The following is a 10,553-nucleotide window of genomic DNA, read 5'->3' on the forward strand; positions in this document are numbered from 1 at the left end:
GTCACCCATGATAACAACCCTGTTATTTTTGCACCTTTCCAAAATCTGCCTCCCAATCTGCTCCTCGGTATCTCTGCTGCTACCGAGGGGCTATAGAATACCCCCAGTAGAGTAACTGCTCCCTTCCTGTTCCTGACTTCCACCCATACTGACTCAAATGAGGATCCTGCTACATTACCCACCCTTTCTGCAGCTGTAATAGTATTCCTGACCAGTAATGCTACCCCTCCTCCCCTTTTCCCCCCTCCCTATCCCTTTTAAAGCACTGAAATCCAGGAATATTGAGAATCCATTCCTGCCCTGGTGCCAGCCAAGTTTCCGTAATGGCCACTACATCATAATTCCATGTATGTATCCAAGCTCTCAGTTCATCACCTTTGTTCCTGATGCTTCCTGCATTGAAGTACACACACTTTAGCCCTTCTACCTTACTACCTTTATACCCTTTATTCTGCTGCTCTTTCTTCAAAGCCTCTCTATATGTTAGATCTGGCTTTACGCCATGCACTTCTTTCACTGCTCTATCGCTCCGGGTCCCATCCCCCTTGCAAATTAGTTTAAACCCTCCCAAACCATGCTAGCAAACCTACCTGCAAAGATATTGCTCCCCCTCGAGTTCAGGTGCAACCCATCCAATCTGTACAGGTCCCACCTTCCCCAGAAGAGATCCCAATGGTCCAAAAATCTAAAACCCTGGCCCCTGCACCAACTCCTCAGCCACGCATTCAACTGCCATCTCCTCCAATTCTTACCATCACTATCACGTAGTACTGGCAGCAATCCTGAGAACGCCACCCTTGAGGTCCTGTTCTTCAGCCTTCTGCCTAGTTCCCGAAACTCACACTTCAGGACCTCATCTTTCTTTCTGCCTATGTCGTTGGTCCCAACATGTATCACGACTTCAGGTTGCTTTCCCTCTCGTACCAGGATGTCATGTACCCGGTCAGAGACATCCCTGGACCCTGTCACCCGGGAGGCAACGAACCATGCGGGTTTCCTTCTCACGTCCACAAAATCTCCTGTCTGCTCCCCTGACTATAGAGTCTCCAATGACGATAGCTCTCCTCTTCTCTGTCCCATCCTTCTGCACCACAGGGTCAGACTCAGTGCCAGAGGCCCTGCCACCGTGGCTCACACCTGGTCCGTCGTCCTCACCAACAGCATCCAGGACGGTAAACTTATTATTCAGGGGAATGGCTACAGGGGTGCTCTGCACTACCTGTCTACTCTCCTTCGCTTTCCCCCCTTGGACTGTCACCCAACGACCTGCTTCCAGCAGCCTAGCTGTGACTACCTCCCTGTAGCTCTCATCTATGACTGCCTCATTCTCCCTTATGAGTCGAAGGTCATCCAGCTGCTGCTCCAGATTCCTCACACGGTCTTCCAGATCACCCAGCCACAAGCACTTCTGGCAGATGTGACTCTGCGGGAGAGGGGAGTTCCCCCAAGACTGCCACATCTCACAGGAGAGGCACATCGCCATCTCAGGAGGCATTGTAAAGACTAACTGGGAACAAGCTCATCCTCCGCCTCTTCTCGTTGAAGCCTCTCGAGTCAAAGCCTCAAATCTCCACTCCTTCACTGGCCCACTCACTCACTGGCCACTTTTTGATTCTGCTTGTCTCTTCTCCCCACCCTCTTCCTTTCTGAGTCACAGAGCCAGACTCAGCACCAGAGATTTCCCTCTGCTAGGTCATTCCCCCCCAAACAGTATCCAAAGCTGCATTCCTGTTGTTGAAGGGAATGGCCACAGCGGTACTCTGCACTCTCTGCCTAGCCAATCCTGATGATCATCCAGTTATCTGTGTCCTACCTTGGGTGTAACCGCTTTCCTGCATGTACTATCAATCCCTCAGTCTCCCAAATAGTTTAGCGTCCATTCAGTTCCAGCTCCACTGCTTAACACAGTCTGTTAGAAGCTGCAGCTGGATGCACTTCTTGCAGGCATAGTCATCCAGGACATTGGCATTCTCCCTGTCTTCCCAAATTCTGCAAGAGGAGCATTCTACTATCCTGCCTGGCATTCCCATTGCTCTAAATGTGCAATAAGAAAGAAAGAAAGAAAGGTAAATAACAAAAATAATCTGCCTACGACCCTCCTCTCCAAAGCTTCATTGAGCCAAAGCCTCAACTCCCCAGTCGAACACAGGCCCACTCTCACAATGGCCACTCCCATAATGACTCTGACTTAACTCCCACTTAAACCTAACTTCTTTTTATTGGGTCTTGCCAAGTGCCTAATTACTTACATTCCAAAGTTTCCCCGAGATCTGCGGCATACAAAATGTGTCAACTGCCCCTGCTCACTTTTTTTAAACTCCCTTTCTCTCTACACGATCCAATGTCTCCTCAGGAACTCTAACACTCAAAATGTACTGGCTGCCCCCACTCGCTTCTTTTAAATTCTCCCTCCCTTTACACAATGCACCTAACAATTTCCAGACCAGCTGATCTTGTCCATCAGGAACATAATCCAGGTGTCTCTGAAGTAGATGATGTTGCATTGTAAGTTAATGTGAAAATTATTCTTTGGGCTGATAATATGGATTAGTTGACGAGCCTTAGTCAAAGTATTCAGGCTCCAGACAGCTGTCTCCTTCAGTGCAGGAAGTCCCTCAGCATCATGTCAGTAATATTAAACAAAACTATCTCACCAACATTCTGTTTAGACCTTAAAATGTGAAATGGTTGCCAAATGTTAAATCAACCCCATAAGATGGAGGGAAGAAGTTAGCTCAGAATATAAGATGTAGATATTACATTAGAAAAACAATGGTGCTCGCTACTGGCTACAAAGAAATCTGCCTGCAAAAGTCAAGCAACCTCCAAATAAGCATTAGTTCTGGGGGAGCCCCGAAGTCTTGTAAAAATAATGTCATTGAGGTAGATGGGCATCCAATCAAATCAAGGACTTCTCTCTCATACACCAAACAAGAAAGGAAAAAGCAACTAAACTCTTGAACATTTTAAAGAGAGCAAACCAGATGCTGGGACTTCTGCATGAGATTCAGAAATGGATGACTGTAAACAAATTATAAAAATCAATAATTACCATTTTTTATTTGTAAGAGCTTTAAAATTTGAAATGCTAATCTGAATGAAACTCAACACATGTATCAGATTTAAAGCTCCAGGATGTTAAGCATTATGCTAGCTGACAGATTTCCCTCCTTACAATGGCAAGCGTAGCTGGCCTCTGCTTCATTCCAAGTTCAAACCCTTATTTTCAGCTGACAAGATAATAGTAATGACTACCTATATTGTTGTCTTATGTTTCTGTTGGCACAGCTACCGTCTTGCTTCCTGGTAAGATATTTAATGCGCCTATCGTTATTTTCAAGGCATGCATTGTATTTCAAGTTGCAGCTACTGACTCTAACCATTGTTTATTTTAAGGACTTTAGCATGTGGTGTGCATATGCTTAGAGTGAAGCGAGTTCAGTTTGACAATTGCTGTTTAAACCAATGTGGTTGACTCTTAAATATCCTCTGAACAGGCCGAGCAAACTGATCTTACCAGGGTTGTCTCAGATCCCAACTTATAAATAATAAAACAAGAGGATTGATTTGAAAGTCTTAATGTGCCCTTCTTCTATAAGTTAAGCTTATTGAGTGAAGGTGAGTGTGAGGTGGAGGGAGGGTGGGGTGATGGGAGTTGTTGGGAATGTGGGGAGAATAATAAATTGGATTAATATAGGATTAATGAGTGGTTGATGATTAGCACAGTCCCAATGGGCTGAAGGGCCTCTTTCTATACTGTACAACTCTAAGATCAGTTTGGTTGTTCAGGTGTTGAGAAAATAATTCAATTAAGCAATGTCTGGGGTAATTTTATTTTTGACGGCAGTGATCAATATTTTAATATTTCATTACTTTTTGTTGAATTCACAGATTAGTTTGAGCCTATTTCAAAAAGTGAACAATAGAATGAAGGAATTTAATAAAACCATAGGAAATCAATATTGCAGTTTTTGTAAAATTCATTTCCCCATTTCAAATATACCCATATAAAAACAGCCAAATATGCTTTAAGAATTAAAAATCATAATGGCTATAATGCTACCTTTCACTTGTGATGAATTGTCAGTAGACAGATACTCTACTTGCTATGGTAAAAAATGTGGGGCAAACATTCTTTGTATCCCAAGATCATTGAAATCACGTACAATTTTGCTGCTTAATTCTAATCAATTAACAAACATTTTTTATATTTTTCTGAATATTTTTATGAGAAGGATGTTGTAAAAACATCGGTAATATTCAAACAAGAATTCCAGGCTACAGTCTAATCAATCCAAATATAGCGGTCTGGAACTTAGAACATCAATGAGACCTGGTAAAGTTAGCTGTTCCACGCCAGGTTCATATGAGACACTCAAGTGCGGTACCCTGTTGCAAATGAAGCCCAAAGCTTCTTATAGAGGAAATTACGGTTTACCCAAGAAAACTTTCTCATTGGTTTTTCACTCACACTTTTTCACAATCGTGGAGATCATGGAGGAAGTCAATTGGGATGATATTGGTGGAGATATGGTTTGGGGGTTTGAGGATCATGGCTACTGGAGAAAATCATATCATCCCTTCTGTATAACGTCCAGCCCTAACTATCATTGCTGATATAAAAGAAAATAACTAAAATAATGGGACCCAGAACACATGCACTCTTATGTCACAAGCATGCATTTTATTTTACCTGTGCACAAGATAGATAGATAGATACTTTATTCATCCCCATGGGGAAATTCAACTTTTTTTTTCCAATGTCCCATACACTTGTTGTAGCAAAACTAATTACATACAATACTTAACTCAGTAAAAAATATGATATGCATCTAAATCACTATCTCAAAAAGCATTAATAATAGCTTTTAAAAAGTTCTTAAGTCCTGGCGGTTGAATTGTAAAGCCTAATGGCATTGGGGAGTATTGACCTCTTCATCCTGTCTGAGGAGCATTGCATCGATAGCAACCTGTCGCTGAAACTGCTTCTCTGTCTCTGGATGGTGCTATGTAGAGGATGTTCAGAGTTTTCCATAATTGACCGTAGCCTACTCAGCGCCCTTCGCTCAGCTACCGATGTTAAACTCTCCAGTACTTTGCCCACGACAGAGCCCGCCTTCCTTACCAGCTTATTAAGACATGAGGCGTCCCTCTTCTTAATGCTTCCTCCCCAACATGCCACCACAAAGAAGAGGGCGCTCTCCACAACTGACCTATAGAACATCTTCAGCATCTCACTACAGACATTGAATGACGCCAACCTTCTTAGGAAGTACAGTCGACTCTGTGCCTTCCTGCACAAGGCATCTGTGTTGGCAGTCCAGTCAAGGAGAACAACATGGCCGCTGTACCCTCACTGTTCTGAAGTCTGAATTGAAAACTTCTATTTTATATAGAAATGAGTTATCAGTTACATTGTATACGTTTGAATTCCTTACTTGCAAGATCAATCACCATCCACAATAGAGGTATCAAAACTTCAAGTGGACAGCCAATGATATTTTTTTAATTTATTCATTTACGGGATGTGGGCATTGCCAGCTAAGCCAACATTTATTGCCCATCCCTAGTTGCCCTTGAGAAGGTGGTGATGAGCTGCCTTCTTGAACTGCTGCAGTCCCCGAGGTGTAGGTAGACCCACAGTGCTGTTAGGGAGCAAATTCCATGATTTTGACTCAGCGATATGTTTCCAAGTCAGGATGGTGAGTGACTTGGAGGTGGATTTCCAAGTGGTGGTGTTCCCAGGTATCTGCCGTTCTCGTCCTTCTAGATGATAGTGGCCGTGGGTCTGGAAGGTGCTGCCTCAGGAACTTTGGTGTGTTGCTGCAGTGCATCTTGTGGATAATACACACTGCTACAACTCTTCATCGATGGTGGAGGGATTGGATGCTTGCGGAAGAGGTACCAATCAAGTGGGCTGCCTTGTACTGGATGGTGTTGAGCTTCTTGAGTGTTGATGGAGCTGCACTCATCCAGGCGAGTGGCGAGTATTCCATTACACTCCTGACCTGAGCCTTGTAGATGATGGACAGGCTTTGGGGAGTCAGGAGATGAGTTACAAGCTGCAGGATTCCTAACCTTTGACCTGTTCTAGTGGCCACGGTGTTTATATTGCTATACCAGTTCAGTTTCCTGTCAATGGTAACCCCCAGGTTGTTGATAGTAGGGGATTCGGTGATGGTGATGCCACTGAATGTCAAAGGATCAATGGCTAGAGCCTCTCTGGTTGGAGATGGTCATTGCCTGGCACTTGTGTGGCTCGAATGTTACTTGCCACTTGTCAGCCCAAGCCTGGATATCGTCCAGGTCCTGCTGCATTTGGGTATGAACTGCTTCACTATCTGAGGAGTCACGAATGGTGCTGAACACTGTGCAGTCATCTGCAAACATCCCCACTTCAGACCTTATGATGGAAGGAAGGTCATTGATGAAGCAGCTGAAGATAGTTGGTCCTAGGACACTTCCCTGAGGAACTCCTGCAGTGATGAGATGATTGATGTCTAACCACCACAACCATCTTCCTTTGTGTCAGGTGTCGATTTTCTACGTTGCTGGGTAGATGTACTGGGTGTACTGGAACAGCTTGACAAGTGGCATGGCAAGTTCTGGAGCTCAAGTCTTCAGGACCATTGCCTAACTATTTTGAAATCAGTAAAGACAATAGTTAACGGGTAAGATTCACATCTTTCCTGTATTCATATCTCATCTGTCTCTGGCACCCCCTATTGTGTAAAGGGAGATTATGTTTTAGGAAGTCCTTTCTGGAATAATCTCACTACAGAGGCCTCACTCGTTTGGCTTAAGTATACACTGTCACAGTCACACCTGCTTTATCTCATATGTAGTTAGCAGAGATGTCTCCAGCAGTCTCACTTCAAAGGTCTCACTTGACAACACTGCCCCAGGCTATCCTTGTCTTGCTACAACTTTCACAGGGAGTCCATTTAATCAAAAATAACAGTAAGCAAAGATGAACATACCAATCAAATTTAGGAGCATTTAGACCTTGTGAAATGCACAGATCTCTGTCAGGCCTTTTGACTCCTCAGCTCCTTGCTCCTCTTACATACAATCCAGGAGGGTCAGATCTTCCCTCTAAAAATAAGAATATCCGAGCCATATTCTTCATTACAAGCGCTCCTGCTCCCGATAACACCCCCTCAGACAAGAGGCTCAGGCGTTTTAGAATCTTTGCAGCTATGGCAACGTGTTCAAACCCGAACAGAGCTTAACCATTCCCACACCACCTCTACCACAAAAGCTACTCTGTTATGCCCTTCCCTTTCTCCTGTAGAATTACGCAGCCCCCAGAAGCTGATCCTTATATAAATAATCTATTTCTTGCTATACTCTGTGGGTTCTTCACAACACAAGTAGCTAGGGTGAGAAAGTGTATGGCATGCTTGCCTTCATTGAAACAAGCACTGAGTATCAAGGTAAGAAAGTCCTGGAGCTTAGAGTTTATGTGCTGAGTCGGATGCTGTTGGTGATCATGATGGTCATGACTGTGATTGTTCTTGGCCAATGTTTATACAGAGGTGGTTTGCCATTACCTTCTTCTGGACAGTGTCTTTACAAGACAGGTGAGCCCAATGCTCTTCAGAGATTGTCTACCTGGCATCAGTGGTCACATAACCGGGACTTGTGATCAACACCAGCTACTCATATAACTATCCACTACCTTCTTCCGTGGCTTCACGTGACCCTGATTGGGGGCTAAACGGGTGCTACAACTTTCCCAAGAGTGACGTGTGGGCTAGCGGGAGGGTGGAGTCTCAACACCCTCTTTTGTAGAGACACATTTCTACTCCAACACCCACACATTTGGGGCATTGTGTAGAATTAGCTTGTCACATTGCAAGAAGGATGCGGAGACTTTGGAGAGGGTGTTAGAAGAGGCTCACCAGGCTGTTGCTTGGATTAACAAGTATTAGTGATAAGTGGATGTTAGACAAACTTGGATTTCTTCTTTTGCAGCATTGAAGGCAGGCGGGTTGATTTGACAGAGGTATGAGAAGCATAGGTAGGGTAGATAGACAGTCTTTTCACTGGACGGAAATGTCAAACACAAGAGGGCATAGTTTTAAAGTGAGAGGATAGTTTAAAGGAGATTTATAAGGCAAGATTGTTTTTACACAGAGTGTGATAGGTACTTGGAATGTGCTGCCACAAAAAATGATGGAAACAGATATGATGGCAACATTTAAGACACATTTAGTGGAGGGAATAGACCAAGAGCAGGAAGATAGAATTAGTTTAATTTGGCATCATGGTCAGCATAAACATGAGCCAAAGAGCCTATTGTTTACCTCGCTGTTCTATGTTCTCTGTTCTAGTACAGTATGTTACAAGGTTATTTCTAATCTATCTACAAGTCTGCAATGTAGTCATCCTCCACCCTCTTCCTCTGACCTGGAAATACTTCTGCTCTACAACTGTGCAATTACTGTAAGATGATATATTTTACGTTCTCTCTTTTAGAGTTATTTGAGAAGACTTGGTATGTCACCAAAGACTCTCTCATATTTCTGCAGATGTACCATAGAGGGCATTCTAACTGGTTGCATCACCATCCGGTTTGCTCTTTTTTTGCACTATTTATTCAATGTAATTTCTTATTGTAATTTATAGGTTTTTAAATTATGTATTACAATGCACTGCTGCCACAAAACAATTCACAGCATATACCAGTGATATTGACCCCGATTCTGATTCCATTTGTTCGTTTCTGCCCTGAACTGGGAACGAACTGGGACAATATATCATCCCACAAACTCATCTAGTTCAGTGTTGTCCTCTCTACTTTCCTTTCATTTACACTTTGCCTCCAATTTGCCAAAAGCTACAGCAAACTATATCTTAACCAGTAATATGAGCCCTGCCCTAGCATCACTATGCTCACTGGTAGACATTCACATATTCTAAACTCATACAGTTGTTACTTTATTATGGATTGAGTATGCCTGCAAGACAATGAATCTCGGGGTTGGATATGGTGACATACATGCACTTTGATAATAAATTCACTTTGAACTTTGAACTTTTATTCAGAATTTCCACCTGGAGGCCCACCGTTGGTCGAGGTTGGCCATGGATGTTGCTTCCCAGCTGTCTACGTGATACGCAAGCCAGGGCAGCACAATATGGAGAGCAAGCTGTTGCCCATGTAGCAGGCAATCCCTCTCTGTGCGGCTGATGAATCCAAAGGTACAGCAGAGACCGATACAGTTTGACATCAGCAGCATCACAGCATTGCCAGTTAACTTTGAACTCAATGTAGGACTGCCTTAAGATTTTTGCCCAGCTACAGATTTTTCCTCAGGATTTACTCCTGAAGCCTTTCCACTGAGTGAATGTGGCAGCAAGACAGTGGAGGTTTAAGATGCAAACACGAGGAAATCTGCAGATGCTGGAAATTCAAACAACACACACACAAAATGCTGGTGGAACACAGCAGGCCAGGCAGCATCTATAGGGAGAAGCACTGTCGACGTTTCGGGCCGAGACCCTTCGTCAGGAATAACTGAAAGGAAAGATAGTAAGAGATTTGAAAGTAGGAGGGGGAGGGGAAAATGCGAAATGATAGGAGAAGACTGGAGGGGGTGGGATGAAGCTAAGAGCTGGAAAGGTCATTGGCAAAAGGGATACAGAGCTAGAGAAGGGAAAGGATCATGGGACGGGAGGCCTAGGGAGAAAGAAAGGGGGAGGGGAGCACCAGAGGGAGATGGAGAACAGGCAGAGTGATGGGCAGAGAGAAAAAAAACTAAATATATCAGGGATGGGGTAAGAAGGGGAGGGGCATTAACGGAAGTTGGAGAAGTCAATGTTCATGCCATCAGATTGGGGGCTACCCAGCCGGTATATAAGGTGTTGTTCCTCCAACCTGAGTGTGGCTTCATCTTGACAGTAGAGGAGGCCATAGATAGACATATCAGAATGGGAATAGGACGTGGAATTAAAATGTGTGGCCACTGGGAGATTCTGCTTTCTCTGGTGGACAGAGCATAGGCGTTCAGCGAAACGGTCTCCCAGTCTGCGTCGGGTCTCACCAATATATAAAAGGCCATACCGGGAGCACCGGACACAGTATACCACACCAGCCAACTCACAGGTGAAGTGTCGCCTCACCTGGAAGGACTGTCCGGGGCCCTGAATGGTGGTGAGGGAGGAAGTGTAAGGGCAGATGTAGCACTTGTTCTGCTTGCAAGAATAAATGCTATCCCCTTCTCACAATTCCTCCGTCTCCGCTGCATCTGCTCTCAGGATGAGGCTTTTCATTCCAGGATGAAGGAGATGTTTTCCTTTTTTAAACAAAGGGGCTTCCCTTCTTCCACCATCAACTCTGCTCTCAAACGCATCTCTCCCATTTCCCGCACATCTGCCCTCACCCCATCTGCCCACCACCCCACTCAGGATAGGGTAACCCTTGTCCTCACCTACCACCCCACCAGCCTCCGGGTCCAATGTATAATTCTCCGTAACTTCTGCCACCTCCAACGGGATCCCACTACCAAGCACATCTTTCCCTCCCCCCCCCACTGCTTTCCGCAGGG

The sequence above is a fragment of the Hemitrygon akajei genome, chromosome 1, assembly GCF_048418815.1.
Source record: "Hemitrygon akajei chromosome 1, sHemAka1.3, whole genome shotgun sequence".
Classification (NCBI taxonomy): Eukaryota; Metazoa; Chordata; class Chondrichthyes; order Myliobatiformes; family Dasyatidae; genus Hemitrygon; species Hemitrygon akajei.